Source organism: Patagioenas fasciata, chromosome 7 (genome assembly GCF_037038585.1).
Source record: "Patagioenas fasciata isolate bPatFas1 chromosome 7, bPatFas1.hap1, whole genome shotgun sequence".
In the NCBI taxonomy this organism is placed as follows: Eukaryota; Metazoa; Chordata; class Aves; order Columbiformes; family Columbidae; genus Patagioenas; species Patagioenas fasciata.
In genome coordinates this window covers 28,665,153-28,680,498 of record NC_092526.1, presented here as the reverse complement: position 1 = coordinate 28,680,498, position 15,346 = coordinate 28,665,153, and the positions used below count along the sequence as shown (strand labels likewise).

The following is a 15,346-nucleotide window of genomic DNA, read 5'->3' as shown; positions in this document are numbered from 1 at the left end:
GGAGCAACAGGAAAAAAAACAAACAACAACCAAAAAACCCAACAAAAACAATACAAACAAACAAAGCACCACCAAACGGGAAGAACTGAAGGAAGAAAAAAAAAAAAGGTAGAGTTTATATATCTAGCCAAATAGATGTCCCCTAGAGAGTGACAATTTTGGTTCTGATTCAAGAAAGCACTTAATCATTTACTTAAGTGCTGCTCTGAATAAGAATGCTTTCCTGAGCTGAAAAGCAAAGGAACCGGTAGCAGTTTATCTCGCATCCTGTCCCTGATGTAGGGAAGGAACAACTGGGGAAGATGTAAATATTAAAAGGCTCCATTTCATCTGTTCAGAATAGGATTTTTGCTATTTCAAGTGAAACTTTTCTTGGAACATTTGAAGGTAACAAAATATTATAGTAGTAAGTATTTTCTTGGGAATAATTCGAACCTGGCAGGGAAATAAATTCATTGACACCAGAGATTTTCTTCTCTTGTTTGCTGCACTTAAAAAATAAAACTGGGGAAGCAAACTGGAATTTGTAGAAATGGGAACTCACTGCTATTTCAGTGTTAACTTTCCACTAACGATCTTTGAAGGCTGTTGAGTGAAACCCTCGCTCTTCTCTTCCCTCTTCCTATTACCCTTAATATATTATTATCCAATTTAGCTCCCCTGCCAAGGGAATCTTTTGCTCTCTGATCTCTGCTGTAAAAGGAATGAAAAAGCACAAGTAAGCTGACAAAGTCTGAAGGAGCAAACTACACCAGGTTCATGCATAATGTAGCCATCACATATTCTGTTCTTTTAATATTACAGAATTCATATGATATTTAGCACTCACAATCAGAAGAGATAGAGACATATCTGTTCCTTGTTTATGGATATTATTTCTATATTAATGAATTATCTTTTCGTCAACAGATAAAAATGCAGGAGACAGGGAACTCCTCTCAAGTGAGAGAAGAGGAATTGCTTACAAAACATTTTACATAATTACCAATGAATTATAAGAATTTAGTTTTCTTAGAAAATAAACACACTGTATTGTAATGCTCTTTAATACTTCAGCTTCCAAATGTAAATATAAGTTAAGTAGCATTCTGGATTGACACCAAAAAAAAAAAAAAAAAAAGACAACTGAAAATGAAATTAATTACAAAGCAAATTTGCTTCAATTACATAAAAAAAATAATCTTATTTAACTTTAAAATGTATGTCTACTGCACCAAGTCCCAAGGCAGTACAGTATTGAGAAGTATGAAGTGGGCTTATTTCAGCCGTGAGGGAACAGCTCATACAAACTTCTGAGAGCACTTACTACTAGAAGTAATATGAAATGTTTGCTGAAATATCACTGTGTTTCGTTTAGATAGATGCATTATAAACAATTAATATCAGGGAGTCTGCAAGGAGAGTAATTCTGTTTCTTTAAAAGTGAAGAGTACTGAGCAGCCTGTTATATATATCAATATATAATTAAAGAAAAAAATGAAGCAGAGCAATGAAGGGGAAAAATGCTTCTGTTTCTCACTTCTGTTAAAGTCCATTTTCAGAAGAATGTAGCAACTCTTTGCTATTGCCAAGTGATGTGGTATCAGATTGTGAATTCTTATTAATCAGTATCATTTAAAACGAAACAAACCACCATGTATGATCTAATTCAGTTTGATGAGAAACCCAACGTGTTACAGAATTTCTTTCCAAGTGACAATTAGGTTTAGTGTTCAGGGTAGCAAAACGCAACCTGATCATCAGCTGATGTGCTGCAAAGTGAGAAGGCTGAAAACATTACACAGAAATTTGCTTTTATAGAAAAATCAGTGGAAAGTGTCTGCAGCTTTGTTTTTAAATACCTGAATGAATGAGATATGCAGATAATAACACAGTGTGTAGTGGCTGGAAAAGGTCTGGAGGGCTCCTTGCACAGGTATTAGTGGTTTAGTGTGAGGGACAACCTACAAAATATATATATTTTAAGATGATATTTATACATAACTCTTGGCCAACAACTCCTTGTACTGAAAAGTGTAAATTAGCACTTTTTCTTCCCTCTAGCTTGGCTAGAAATCCCTAATTTGATGTATTGAAACTGTCAGAGAAATTATGAGGAAGTGTAGAATGGGGCGAAATCCTCCCACACAATGCAATACGCTCCAGGCTCAGCAGCGAATCTCTTGTGAGCCAGGAAAAAAAAACCTTCTGAGGGCTTGTGTGTGTGAGGGGATTTGCTCTGAAGGGGGATTCTTTGCTGAAACTACTTCATAAAGCCCAGTGTTGAGAAATGTAGCAGCCAAGTTTCCCAAACCATCAGATCCTGCTTTGCAGCACATGGAAAAGACAGGTGGGAGCTGGACACGGCTGCCCAATGAAAGAAACTGGACATGTTTCCATGTCCCAGGGATTATTGCTCTAAAAACTAGGTCTCAGGCACTTTGTCTTCGAAGGCTTTTGAGAACAGGTCAGACAAATGTGCCACAGATGGTCCTTTGGAGATGGGGTAGATTAGATGACCTCTCAAATTTCTTTTCATCCTGTTTCCTGCAGCTCTGCCATCTATCTTTTGAGGAATAGCTGCTGCTAATTTCAAATCCTAAATAGCCTATGATGAATGAATCTTCATGACGAAATGTTATTCTTCAGTCCTGCTCCATGTCTTCCAGCCCGTTTTGTGAACATGGCATATTCCCAGCTTGGCAAAGCACAGGGACCAAAGGGACACCTGGTGAAGACAACTATGTGTAGCTTCTTATGGGAAGTGATATAGGGCAAAAAAGTGGATTTGGTGTGAGCCGCTACAAAGTAAGGGGATTAACTGTTCCCTTCTCACCAGCTGCAATCCCTGTTTGCGCACAAAAGAAGATTGGGCATTGCAATAAAGGGGTGCTGAATTTGGGAGGCTCTTTTCTCACATCCACTCGCCACAATGGTTATCTTGATCAGAGGAAAATGATAAGTCGCATGTGATATCACACAATCCTGTCATTACAACAGCAAATACAGCAGCTCGTATGAACCGCAATCTCTCTTGGCAGTCCAGAAGATGTTCTCAAAGGGAGATTTAAGCTGCATTAATCCCCCCTGCTGGTAGGGAGGACTTAGGTCTGGGATGTGCATAAATGCCTGTGCACATCTGGACCACAATGCTTGTGTGCTGCCTCTTCCCAGCTGGTGAGGCAACTCAGGGCCTCAGCAGGGACCAGGTGGAGGTATAAGGGCTAAATAAACCCCCCAGATGTGCTTGGTCAACCTGCAGGTTCATGGAAGGGTGTGAGTGGAAAGAGACAGGACTGAGCTCTGCAACAACACTTCCAAGAGAAGGTGACACATAGTCAGAGAGGCTGCGAGTCCAGAGAGGAGGGAAGGCACTGAAAGAGCAAAGTGGTGTGGGAAGGTGGCAGGAGAACCAGCAAAGAGGTTCATATATGACCATAATGTAGCTAAACATGGTCTGGAAATTATGCATCCGACTAGGATAGGTGCAAAATGGAGATTTGACAGCTACATGGTTGTGACAAGCTGTTTGTTGTGAATTCAGATCGCTTTGTATCCAACAACTAGTTTACACTGCCCGTATATTTTCAAGCATTAAAAAAAACTATCTTCCATCTCCTGATCTAACTACAGAAACAGTTTCACATTATATAAATAGTGCATCCTGAATAAATATTACTCATCTCTAAACCAAGTCATACAGAGTTCTTATCTGCTATCGTGCAACATCAACCAGGTCACTCAACCCATCTCATCAAACAATCCACTATTGCTTTCTTTTTTATTCAGTTCCCCAGTATGTCCTGAGAGGCGGGATGTGCTTTTTGCACACCCACTTTGTGCATGTGAATTAGATATCAAAATCATGTGTCTTATTTCTCACGATAGCGAATGGAGAGAGCCCGTTTCACAGCAGAATACAGAAGAGGGACCTCGTTATGGGGGCACTCCCCAGAGTGACTGCCCCGTCCCCTATTGCAAGCTGTGAATGACAGGCAGAGTGAGCTGGCGATAAGTGATTGATTAGGGCTTAGGGAAAACTGTGACCCTCTGGCTGGAAAAACAAGATTTCTACTTTGGATGGAAGTTGATAGGGCAGCAGAGGCAGACCAACTTCAGGGCTTGCCTAGAGAGGAGCGGGTGAATGCAAACAGCTCAAGTCAATGGGCATAAATAAAAGCCTTTAAACTAGAGTTGTTTGGGGTAAAGCACTCTTAGGTTAATGTAGTTTGAAAGTTGCCTTACTCCCAGAGGAGAAGCATGTACATGGTGGTTTAACAGGCCTCAATACATGCTCATTAACTTTATACTCTTAGTTGGCTCTTCATAAATTTCTGATGTATTGACTCTTTTGGGAGTTCTGTTGGATTTATTTTAGTTCTTTGTTTTATTAAGAGTTCTACCAGAAAAATAACAATCTCTGCGATTTCTCAGCAAATAAACAACCCTCATTCCCATTTCAAAAAAATAAACATCATCAAAATAGATTTTTTTTTTTTTTAAAGTCAGAACAGTTAGAAATGGTAGCAGAGACAGCTGTTCACCGGGGACCCAGTGTACCTGTCATGAGAAATGCTGATAGCTCCAAAAAAACAAGGCAGGGTCAGTGACTAGAATGTGATTTGGTATGAAAGTATGTGGTGTAGTTTAAAGGTCCAGTTTTGACAATCTTTATTATTACTTTATGCGGTTTTATATAAAAAGTTGAGCTTAGTATTGTGCTAGTAATATTTATTAAATGGTATTAGAAAATGTGATAAAAGTTTATAGGGAAGTTATTACTGTAACCATAAAGCAATGGCTCAGCCAACATATCACTGCCTATATCTGATGGGCCTTCAGGGGATTGATGCCCATCCAGACACCCCACCCGGGAAAACGGGGCTCTGTGGGGCTGGGAGAAATAAAATATTAAAAAAAAAAAAAATAATAAAAAAAAAAAACAACAGTGGCTTAATGGGGATTCGTTCTGAAACATCTTCTCCTGCCCTTGTCCCTGGTGTTCGCAGAACAGTTGATGCTGGAAAGAAACGGGGATGCAGCGCCTGGGCCTGGGCAGGAGGGGCTCAGCCCGCCCTGAAGCCGGGTGTCAGTAATTATTAACTGCTAATGGTGAGAAAAACCATTATGGCACACAATAGGCTTTCCTTTCACACCGCTAATTGCGTGATGAACTTACTTTGGCAGTAAATTGTCACATCTGCTGTAGAGAGAGATTACACTTAGGGAAATAAAATAAATACAGTTGTCGTTCCTTTATCCCTGGATGATTGAGGCATTAAAAAAAAAAAAAAAGAGGACTTGGCAGATGGAACATATTATTTGTTAGACAAGTAGGGGGAGGTAAAAACTTTTTTTTTTTTTTTTTTTTAACAAAAGAAAAAGTAGAAATAACAGGCGATCTTTCAGAAGCTCTCCTCAATTTGTTTTTTCTGCTCTGGTGGCACTTTGGAGAGCACAACCCCAAGGGCCCTGGTGAAGGCCCATGGCTGGTGGCAGTTCTGGAGGGAGGTTTCTCCTGTTCGTGTCCTTCCACTGGCTCCAGCTGGCTCTGGAATAATAAGCAGACTCAGTACGTGTGATAAGAAAATGGATACTAGTTTGGGGTGTGGTTTTTTGTTGTTTGTTTCTCCTCAGGAAGTGAGGTAGCTGTGGGACCCTGAGGGTCATTAGACAGAGCCTGGGCGCAAAATGTGTCACTAAACTAATATCTTTGTGGAGCCTGTGACTTCTAGTTTCCATTTTGAGCATCTAGTTGGTATTTCTGGAACAGCTGCAGGCTTTTTTTATCCTGAAATATTCTAGAATTTAACAGCTCTAATCTTTTTATCAGTGATACAATGTTCGGAAAGCAGAGCAATGCTTATTAGAGACATTGCAATATGATATTTTCTTTTCAGTCTTAAATCTGTCACTGGTCTTCAGCTCTTCTAAATACTAGTTCTTATTACTGTTTACTTCTACATACTGGTTCTAAATATCAGTGTCCTAGCAGACATTTTGCAGATTTTTTTCTGAGCTCCAGAAAATGTTGTCTATTTTTCTTCACTTTCAGAAGCTGATCTGTAATTATTTATTATTTACATTGCAAGATGGATGACACTTCAACAGACCAAAATCTGTTAAAAAGGCAGCAAAAATTTGCATTCCATGTGTATTTCAATGACTTAGGAATAAAAAGGAAGGAAAGAAGAAGAAAAATTTGCAGAGGGAAATGTAATTATCATTTCCTTGGGCTACAATAATCTGTACATAAGAATTGGACATTAATATCTTTATTTAGATATGAAAAGAAGATAATGTTATAATAGCAGCTGTTGTACCTTTGGAGATTGAGTTATATGGTAAAGATGTATCATATCTTAAAGAAAAGAGACAACATATATAGAAATTAGACTTTTATCGTTTATAAATAAATATGAAAGAGAAGGATGGTTCTGATCTGTACAACCATATTCAACCAAATCTTACAGTCAGTCCACCAGAATTTCAGTTAATGGAAAGAGAAATTTTGGCTGAAATGTGGGCAATAGTATTACCAAAACATTGTTCGTAATAGTCCTGAACAGTATTTCTAGAAATGTCAGTGCAGTGGCAGTATTTTCAGATATGCCTGCTGATAACTCTATTTTAGAAAGATGAGACCTTAGTGTAACTTTTTTCTGATGCTTGGTGTGATGTTCTGTATAATATGAGCAAGCCGATTGTCAAAAAATCACAGTGATCTCTGAGATGTCTTAGCAATAATCTCAAATTGCTTGAGAGGACTGACAAATCTTTTATTTAAATGTCCTCTAGCGAGAGTCCTGCTTTCAAACATATGTCTATGTCACGTCAGTCCCACTTTTCAATGCCAACTGCCTTTTTAGATGTCAGGTCCGTAACATGGGGTTTGCGTTGCTCACAGTCACATTTACAGGATCTTTTTGTCAGTTTGATTGAGACAAATGCGGAAAGTGACAGACGGGTTAATGGTCCTACCACAGTGTCATCACATCACTTCAGGGAATGGCATCAACACGCAATCATGGCCTGATGTACTATTACAGTTCATTTGTCTTTAGAACATTTTTGGAGAATCAGTGGGTGTCCCGTGGTTCAAAGTCAGACATAAAACTGCACATCCTGCTCCTCCCAGTTGCTAATGCATTATTCTGTGCTTTAGTTCCTGCAATTGATTCTGAACCCCAACACCGCCTCTGCTTCTGCAGTTCAGACTAAAGTCAGAGCTTTGGTTTTGCAGAAAGCTTTTTGTTTCAGTTTGGGGTGGGGTGGGGAGGGGAAGGTATATTCACCCTGAATCCCAAATTGGTTTTCTCCAGGAACTAGAAGCATCTTTGCAATTACCATTGCCAGGTGCTTATGGAAATAAATATTTTTGGAACTTTCTGTGCTCCCAATGCCCAGGGGTTCAGTGAGCATCCACCAGCCTGCAAAGGAGGCTCCGGCAGACTTGCATTTTCTCACAGGACTTCATGACTGTAAAGTCTTTAGCAACAGTACTACACACCAGGCCCAAGCGCCATGGTCCTGTAAGGCTCACCCGTTTATTTGCATTCTGAATTTTGCTAGTTATGAAGCAAACTCCTCATCTTCAAGACTTTTCACATCCTACACAGTGCTCTGCTGTCTCCCTGTACCATTTTTAGTGTCCTAATTACAGCCTTCCATCAGTCCAGCATTGTGTCCTCTTCCATTTCCAATCTATGCAGTGGTTCTTCTCCTCACCTCACCCGGCTCTGCACATCTCTGCCTCCCCTCTGCCTTCACGATTTTTTAGGAAAGTTGAGATTTCTCATGCTGTCTACAACAGGCAAGTTTCTCTTCACTGCTAACTCCCTGCTTGACACCAGTACCCTCAATACTAATGCACAAACCTTTTTAGCTCAATTTTTCCTTTGCATTTACACCGCTTCCTTCTCATTGAAGCACTCCACAATAGGATGCTTCAGTATTATATAACTTCTGTGAATAGCGAGGTATTTCTGTGAAAATGCATTATGAAATAAATGGTATTGCATTGTATAGGAGACATAATACGACATTCTCTGGAGGAAGCAATTATTTGCTCAATGATGTCTACCACATTCAGCTCTTCAGTTTATGGGACATTCTTCTAAGGGCAGAAGGGTATGTTTCTTGGGAAAATAATTGTGTTTTAATTTAGAATATCCTCTTTCACTAAACATGAAAATTATATAAAACTCCATAAAAGCAGTCTCATCATGGTCATAAGAGAAGTGGACTTTCCTCATTTAATTTATTTGGAGAAAATAAGTTTTCTGCTTCTTTTCAAAATTGTTATTTCTAGATGTAGATGCCCATAAAAATTAGACTTCTTCCTGTCTGAATCACAGATTCAGTGTTTGGAGAACACAAATTGCAGAAGTTATTTTTGTGGAAAGCTGTGACACGTCATTCTTTAAAAGGTTATTTTAAATTCTTTATTCAGGTCTTTTATGGATTAACTTATAAACAAAAGTCTGAGTTTGCTTGTATTTTATGTAATCAAATTTAGCCATCTTTTTCTTCAAAGGACAAGTGTTAGCAAAATGACAAGATTTAAATGGTACCCATTATGAGTTTTATATTTCCCTGATAAGTTTGGTTAGCTGGTCTCATTCAAAAAATAAGCTGCAAAATATTAGAAGGTGTTCAATAAAAGGCTTATTGTTTTTGACCTCTTTGTTAATAGCCTTGAACTTTTCCTTAACGTTAATTTTGATCATTGACTGTGTGTAATCACCTGCCTATTTAGCAGAGGGCACAGCAGGGTCCCATCTTTGTGCAATGCGACTAGGGCCAGGTCAGCCAATAAATAAAAGCAAATTGAAACTGGATTGTGGTCTTCTATCAAAATGCATAGTTGTGTTTAGACTTTTAAGGATAAGGTGCACTACATGCCGTCAAAAGAAGATTTATATAAATGTAAAGTCTCCATTAAGTGCCACCTATTTCCACGTTTAAAAAAAAAAAAAAATCCCTTAGGGTCTTTACTTTGACACATTCATATGTACAATAACACCTTTTGTGTAGAACTGAGTAGGTTTGGGGTGGGTTCTTTTTCTTTTCTTCCTTTTTTTAAGTCAGTTTGAACATCCAAAACGGGTCCTATCAAATCTGGTTGTGAGCAATCTCATGCGCCTTTCCTCCTGCTTCTGTAGGATGGATTCAGGTAAACATGATTCAACTCATGATTTTTCTTTTGTCAGAAGTGGAAGGAAGGTAAAATCAGTTATAAAAATATTTCCCGCTCAGTAAAGTGATGACAATCCGGCATGGTCTGTGCGGACCTTTCCTTTGGCAGAGTCGGCTTGCCATTTTAAGAGTCTGTCGGATAATCTCTGGTTAACTCAGACAAAAAAAAACCAGTATTTATGTTAAGTAAATTGTGGTGGGCAAGCAGATTGGAAAATGTCCAAAGTTTAATATAACTGACCCATATAACACATTAAAAAAAAAAAAAACCACATACACACAGAAAGAAAAACTTGTAAAAAATATTTTTCAGGGTCTCAAAGTACAGGAAAGGAGTAGCTTGCTGCGGGCCATACTAATGTCTCTCTGAATATCTATCTCACCTTTCCTGATGAACTGTCCGGCCACTGTTTTGCATTTATCGAATTCAAACCACATGAGTGCCCCACCACTTCAGCACCGAGCACTTTTCCCTTCCACATTAATGCATTGCCCATCGCAGAACAACATCTCTTTTAATTACTTTTTTTACTTGAGATTATCTCAAGTACCCTCAGCAATGTACCTTTTCCATCCTCTCTTATAATGAATTTTCATCTAGACTAATCTAGTCCAAAGCAGTAAATATGTATATAATTATGTATTTCACGTGCATGTATTTGATCCAGAACTGCTCTACAGTTAAGAGCTCTGATTTACAAAAATTGGTTCCGTTAAAATTTTAGCTGTATGATTTTTCATGCTTAAGCACGTTCATTGTTACTTGTTAACTGTGAGATGGGATAAAGTCTTTGTTTAGATATTTGTCAAGGCATCCCTAGCATAGAAATCACAAGAGATCCAGGAAGAATGATGTCAGGTTAAAAAGAGCAAAATTTTTTACTGCAGATTTTTCAGTTGGTGTGTGTAAGAGTAAATACTGGAGAACACCAAAGAATTACATTGCTGGAAGACTCAGCTCCCTGACCTCCTCCTGCCTCTCAGGGACACATCCTCTGAAAAGAAGTATAACAAAATATTTAAAATCAAACTATTCAAAACCAAGGGTGGAAAATGGTTTGGTGGCTGAAACTTCACTGGATGTGACCTTTGCTAAGAGCACTCAAAGCATATACACCACCAGATCTAAAAATAAATGATAGACAGAAAATTGGCAGGATGGTCCTCGAGGTCTGAGCAGTGTAATGTAGTTTGTAACTGCATGGATATTTGTCACCACAATTCTGCATGAAGGCCACACACAGTGCAAACTCTTATTAACATCTTACATTGCTTTTCGGTTGTGCTTGGTGAATTGAGTCTGATATTCTCCCTTTTTCTTCCCTGAATTCATTGTGGGAAGCTATCTGATACTTCATGAATTGCATAATAGTGTCTGCTGTGAAGTGTGCGAGTACCTGATTATAGCACACACCTGAACTTGACAGCTCCATTGACAAATTTGTTACAACTATTTTCTCTCTGTGTCTTCTCCAGGATATTATAAGCTGCTGGTGCCGCAGGAGGTCACCCAGGAAGACCTGTGTGCTGAAGAGGAGCACCTCGTTTGCCAGCTCATTCATACCTCTCAAGATTTTTAAGATGAATTATTTATCAAAGATGCTTCTGTCAGAAGTTTGGACAGCAGATGTCTTCTTTAATTATTCCTGACTTTTTTTTCTCCAGCGCAGCACACGGTGAGTTTCTTGAAGAGAAAGTAAAGATGCTTCATCTTCAGGGTGCTAAAGAACAGATCGAAGAAAAATGTTTCTCTACTGGCTTGCATGCTAGCAGTGACTCAAAGCAATATTGTCCTCATATCCACACCACAGATCCTTGCCCAGATATTCAGCTTCCTTCATACAGGAGGCTCCCACTGGTGTCAGCGGGAGCTGAAATGTGCTGGACTGACAATTTGGGATGCTCAAGGCCTTTTTGTCATGTAATGTGCATTTAATAGACCAGAAAAGAAGCTCTCCAGTATAATCACAATCTTGGTAATGAGAAAGAAGATGTGTGAGAGGACATGAGAATTAATTACACCCACTGCTGAGATCAGGAGAGGGGAAGATGCTGGTGGGAAGGCTTCTTGTGCACCCAGGCTGTGGACTGAGTAGGCCTGTTTGAAAATCAGCCTCAGAATTTCCTGTTACTCCAGTATTCAAAAGAAGACTTCAGTGACGCATCAGCTGCAGGCAGCTCCTCTGCAGAGTAGTCAAAAAGCCTGCATTTAAAAAGCAACAGCATGCAGAAATATCAAAGCACAAGATATTTTTTGAATTTGAATTTATTTTACTTATGATTTTATGTGAACATTTGCATAAGATATTGTTTGAAAGGATGTTTCTTTTAGGACCTAAACATATTCGAAACCTCAAATAAACATGTATCTGAAGAAGCCCCATTCAAAGGCTCCCACAAACCTCATAAAATACCACCACTATGGTACATGCTCTTCTAACAGGTGAGGATAGCAAACCACTGAATAGGCAAAGTCACACTAACAAGAAGAATTTCCCATCAGCTCCTAAGCAGACACTTATTTCAGTGACTGTTTTGTGAAAGGCAACTGCAAAAATACTCCCTGGTGGAACATCAACAGTTCCTGCATATGGGTTTTAATTTATCAGAATAAACTGTACATTTTTCAGCAAGGTCAAAAATACACCTTCAGGTTTTCATTTAAGTTTTATCCTTTTCAGGAAATTGAGGCTATATGAATGCTCGATGGAAAAAAAAAAAAAAATGGCAGGTGAAGAGGTGAAGGAAGTTAGAACGGGAGAACCATAAAGAAAGAAGCAAGAGTGAGGGGAAGGAAAACAGCTAAATAAAGAGAGAATTATTTCCCTCTCTGTCACGGAGGCACCGCGAGGCTAGTTTAAAGGACAACAGGGTCCAAACCAACTTTTATGAAACTGGTGAGAAACAGGGTTTTAGCACTCCAAAAGTGACTTAAATATAGGTTCGGGTATCAGTTGAGGAAAATTATTAAGGGGCAGCAACTGGTACAACAGGAGGTCCACAGAGTGCATGCACGTGGCTTCACCCAAAACAATGCCGGAACCTCCCCCGAGTCCCAGAGGAGTGTACACTTGCCTGAACACGGTGCGGGATTATTCTTAAAGAGATATAGGTACTCATAGTGAGTACAAAAAGTGTATGCTCGCGATTGTGTGAGGGTAAATTTATAATACACTCACAATCCTGTGAGGGTTAATTTACTTAGACGTGCAAATATGCACGGAATACTACACGTGCTTATATGGAGGAAAATACACTCGCGATTGTGCGAGGAAATAAAGTTATACGTGCTTGTATTAAGCACGGGAAGTTACACGTGCATAGGTGCACGGAAAGCATAAATATACTCGTAATCTTGCGAGAAGTTTTACTCACACCCGTGGCGGCAAGGCAAGCGGAGTCTCCATCCTGGGAAGGGGGGCTCTCGGCAGCAGCATCTTCAGCTCGCAGCTCCAAGAGACCAGCGACAATGGGCCCAGTCTCGACAAGAAAGTCCCGTTTTTATACTGGCTGATCAGACCTGACTGTAGGCATTCTAGAAGCTTCTCTGCATCCCCACACCGTGTGTGGGGTGCCCCGGAAGCCTCCAAACATCCCCCACACTGGTCACAGGTGCCCAGCGGCTCACTGGCACCTTGGAGGCTTAGAGGTGACCTCATTGCTCTCTATAACTACCTGAAGGGAAGTTATAGTCAGGTGGGAACTGGTCTCTTCTCCCAGGCAGTCAGCAATAGGACAAGGGGACATGGGCTTAAACTCTGCCAGGGGAAGTTTAGGCTGGATATTAGGAAGAAGTTCTTTACGGAAAGAGTGATCAGGCATTGGAATGGCCTGCCTAGGGAGGTGGTGGACTCACCGTCCCTGGAGGTTTTTAAACTGAGATTGGACATGGCTCTTAGTGCCATGATCTAGTAAATGGGCTGAAGTTGGACCAAGGGTTGACTTGATGATCTCTGAGGTCTTTGCCAACCTAGCCAATTCTGTGATTCTGTGATTCTCCTAATGGCCCTGGCCAGGGTGCTCTGAGCCAAAAAACAGAAACTGTTAGCCTCAAGTAGCAGAGAGAGGGAGATGTGCCTACTCCCTCCATACTGAAGGAGGGGGGTGGGAGAGAGGGGGGGTTTGCATTCTGCCACACTCTCCCACCCTGAAATGAGCACTGAAGTTTTTGCCAGCAGTTTTCTTTCAGAACTGAGTTACCAATACTGCCATCCCCTTGCCATTGACTTTGTGCAATCGTCAAAGCTGTAATTAGCTGCCGTGGGCTAATGAGCACCAGATAGACTCTAAATGAGGTCCAGGTGGGCTGGGTGGCCCCTCCCAGCTGGAAGGCTTGGTTGCTCCTTAGTGCAAGAAGACAACAGCGGACAAGAGCAAAGAAGAGCTCCTTCTTCTCCACCTGTGGACAGCTAAGAAACTTTTTGCTTTATGAAATGGCTGAAATAAGTTACTGATATTTCTGTTTTACTGGGGAGTGTGTCTCCTCTCCTGGACTGAGCTGAGGTCCTGCTGCTTGTGCTCACCTGTGTTTGCAGCATCACACATTTAGACAATGGGAAGAGGAGCAAGTGAAGATCTTGTGCTGCCTGTGTGATAGGCTTTTGGTGAAGATGGTGCTTCTGGTGTAAGGAATGAGTTCTGTCAGGGTGGAATGATTGGATCTTCTTTTGAAGGTCCTGTTTGATGTGAGCTTTTGAGCATAGCATATGGTCTCAGGTAGCAGGTCAGTGTTTGGTTATTTGTACAGTGTCTGGCTTGGGTATTTTAGTCAATCGGCCTGCATGAGCTACAGGTGAGGTGAGGGTGTTGTGTTTTCTGTTTGCTATAAAGATAAATGTCTTTCCATGCTCTTAGTTTATGGTGTTTGTAGGCTGTTGGCTTATCTTGTTTCTTCTGGTGATCTGTGGTCATTAAAAAAAAATAGTTTGGGGAATAAGATTTTGTTCCCAACAGATTTTTTTTCCCCAGGAATGAAGAATTGATAAAGATGCTGTCATAAACATTGAAGCTACCTTATTTTCAAGAATCCTGTTACTTGTGATGCAAAGCACAAGCACTGATTGCCCTGTAAAGGTTAGGATTTTTTTGTCGTTGTTCATTTTTAAGATTTATTCTGTATTGCTCCTCACTTAATGATAAAAGTGGTCCCTTTTCTTTGATTTCTTCCTCCTCTAATGTTTCTCTGCTTGTGACTAACAGACTCTTTTGGTCTGTATGTTTCCTTCCATATAGGTTGTGTCTATGTCACACCACATGTTTTCCTTCGAGCCTTCTTCAGTACTTTGTCACCTCTCTGATATCCTTATTTATTGTCTCCTGTTTCAGGGCACTGTCATGACTTTTTGATGAGTTAAAAATTTGGAAACTACCAATATACGGGTGTTTGAATGTCGTTTCAAAATCTCTTCCTTAATCTGTGTGAGCAGAAAAAGGAAACCTGCTCCTTATGAACTTTTTTCTTTCGAATTACTGATAGAAAAGAAATTGTCTGGTACTCTGCTTCTACCAAAACTTGCTGAGATGTGAGATGAGGAAGCAAATACACTCTAGTTATCCGTTTTAATAGCAAACATCTGACCTTTTCTTGTTCTTGTGGGTTTTGTGCTATTTCTGCATATGTGTTCTGCTTTTTTATGATCTTGTGATGTTTCATGTAATGCTTTTTTTTCTTATTGTATATCTCTGCATAGAGTACCTGAATTTGTTTTAAGTTTTATGCCAACAGAACTCCGTTACCTATACCAATAGAGCCCCTTAACAGACCTTTCTTGCTAAACCATGTTTACTGTACATACTGGATTTTTCAGCAGCAAAATACTTATTTTGAGTTTAAAAAAAAAAAAAAACTCATTCTATTAATTAACTTTTTATTGAGGGTTTAATGCATGCTCATTACAGAAATTGCAGCTCTCCTCTGAAAATTAATTCTAAAAAAAACAAAAGCAAACCCAAAAATCTCTTTTTTCTGGGGTTCAGTATTTATTGTGCCACAGTGACTGTTCAGATTAAATACATGCCATTTGTTAGTTAAAAGATGTTTTTATTTTTCTACCTGGAATCCTTATGCATTCAACTGGGGCTGTAGCTCCAGCTGGGTTTTTCACCTTCCCATGCATCAGCAACAGCAGGGCAAATTACAGCTTCTGTTTCCACCTGCCTTTGCAGGGAA

General features: G+C 39.8%; 1 long non-coding RNA gene across 1 annotated transcript in view; it reads left to right on the top strand.

Annotated features, from left to right (window-relative positions):
* Positions 1-12,682, top strand: part of LOC139828367 (uncharacterized) — a 188,928-nt gene extending 176,246 nt beyond the window's left edge. Inside the window, exon 3 of the long non-coding RNA XR_011739882.1 lies at positions 10,654-12,682. This is a non-coding gene — a long non-coding RNA (uncharacterized lncRNA). The remainder of the gene's footprint in view (positions 1-10,653) is intronic.
* The last annotated feature ends 2,664 nt before the right edge of the window (positions 12,683-15,346 follow it).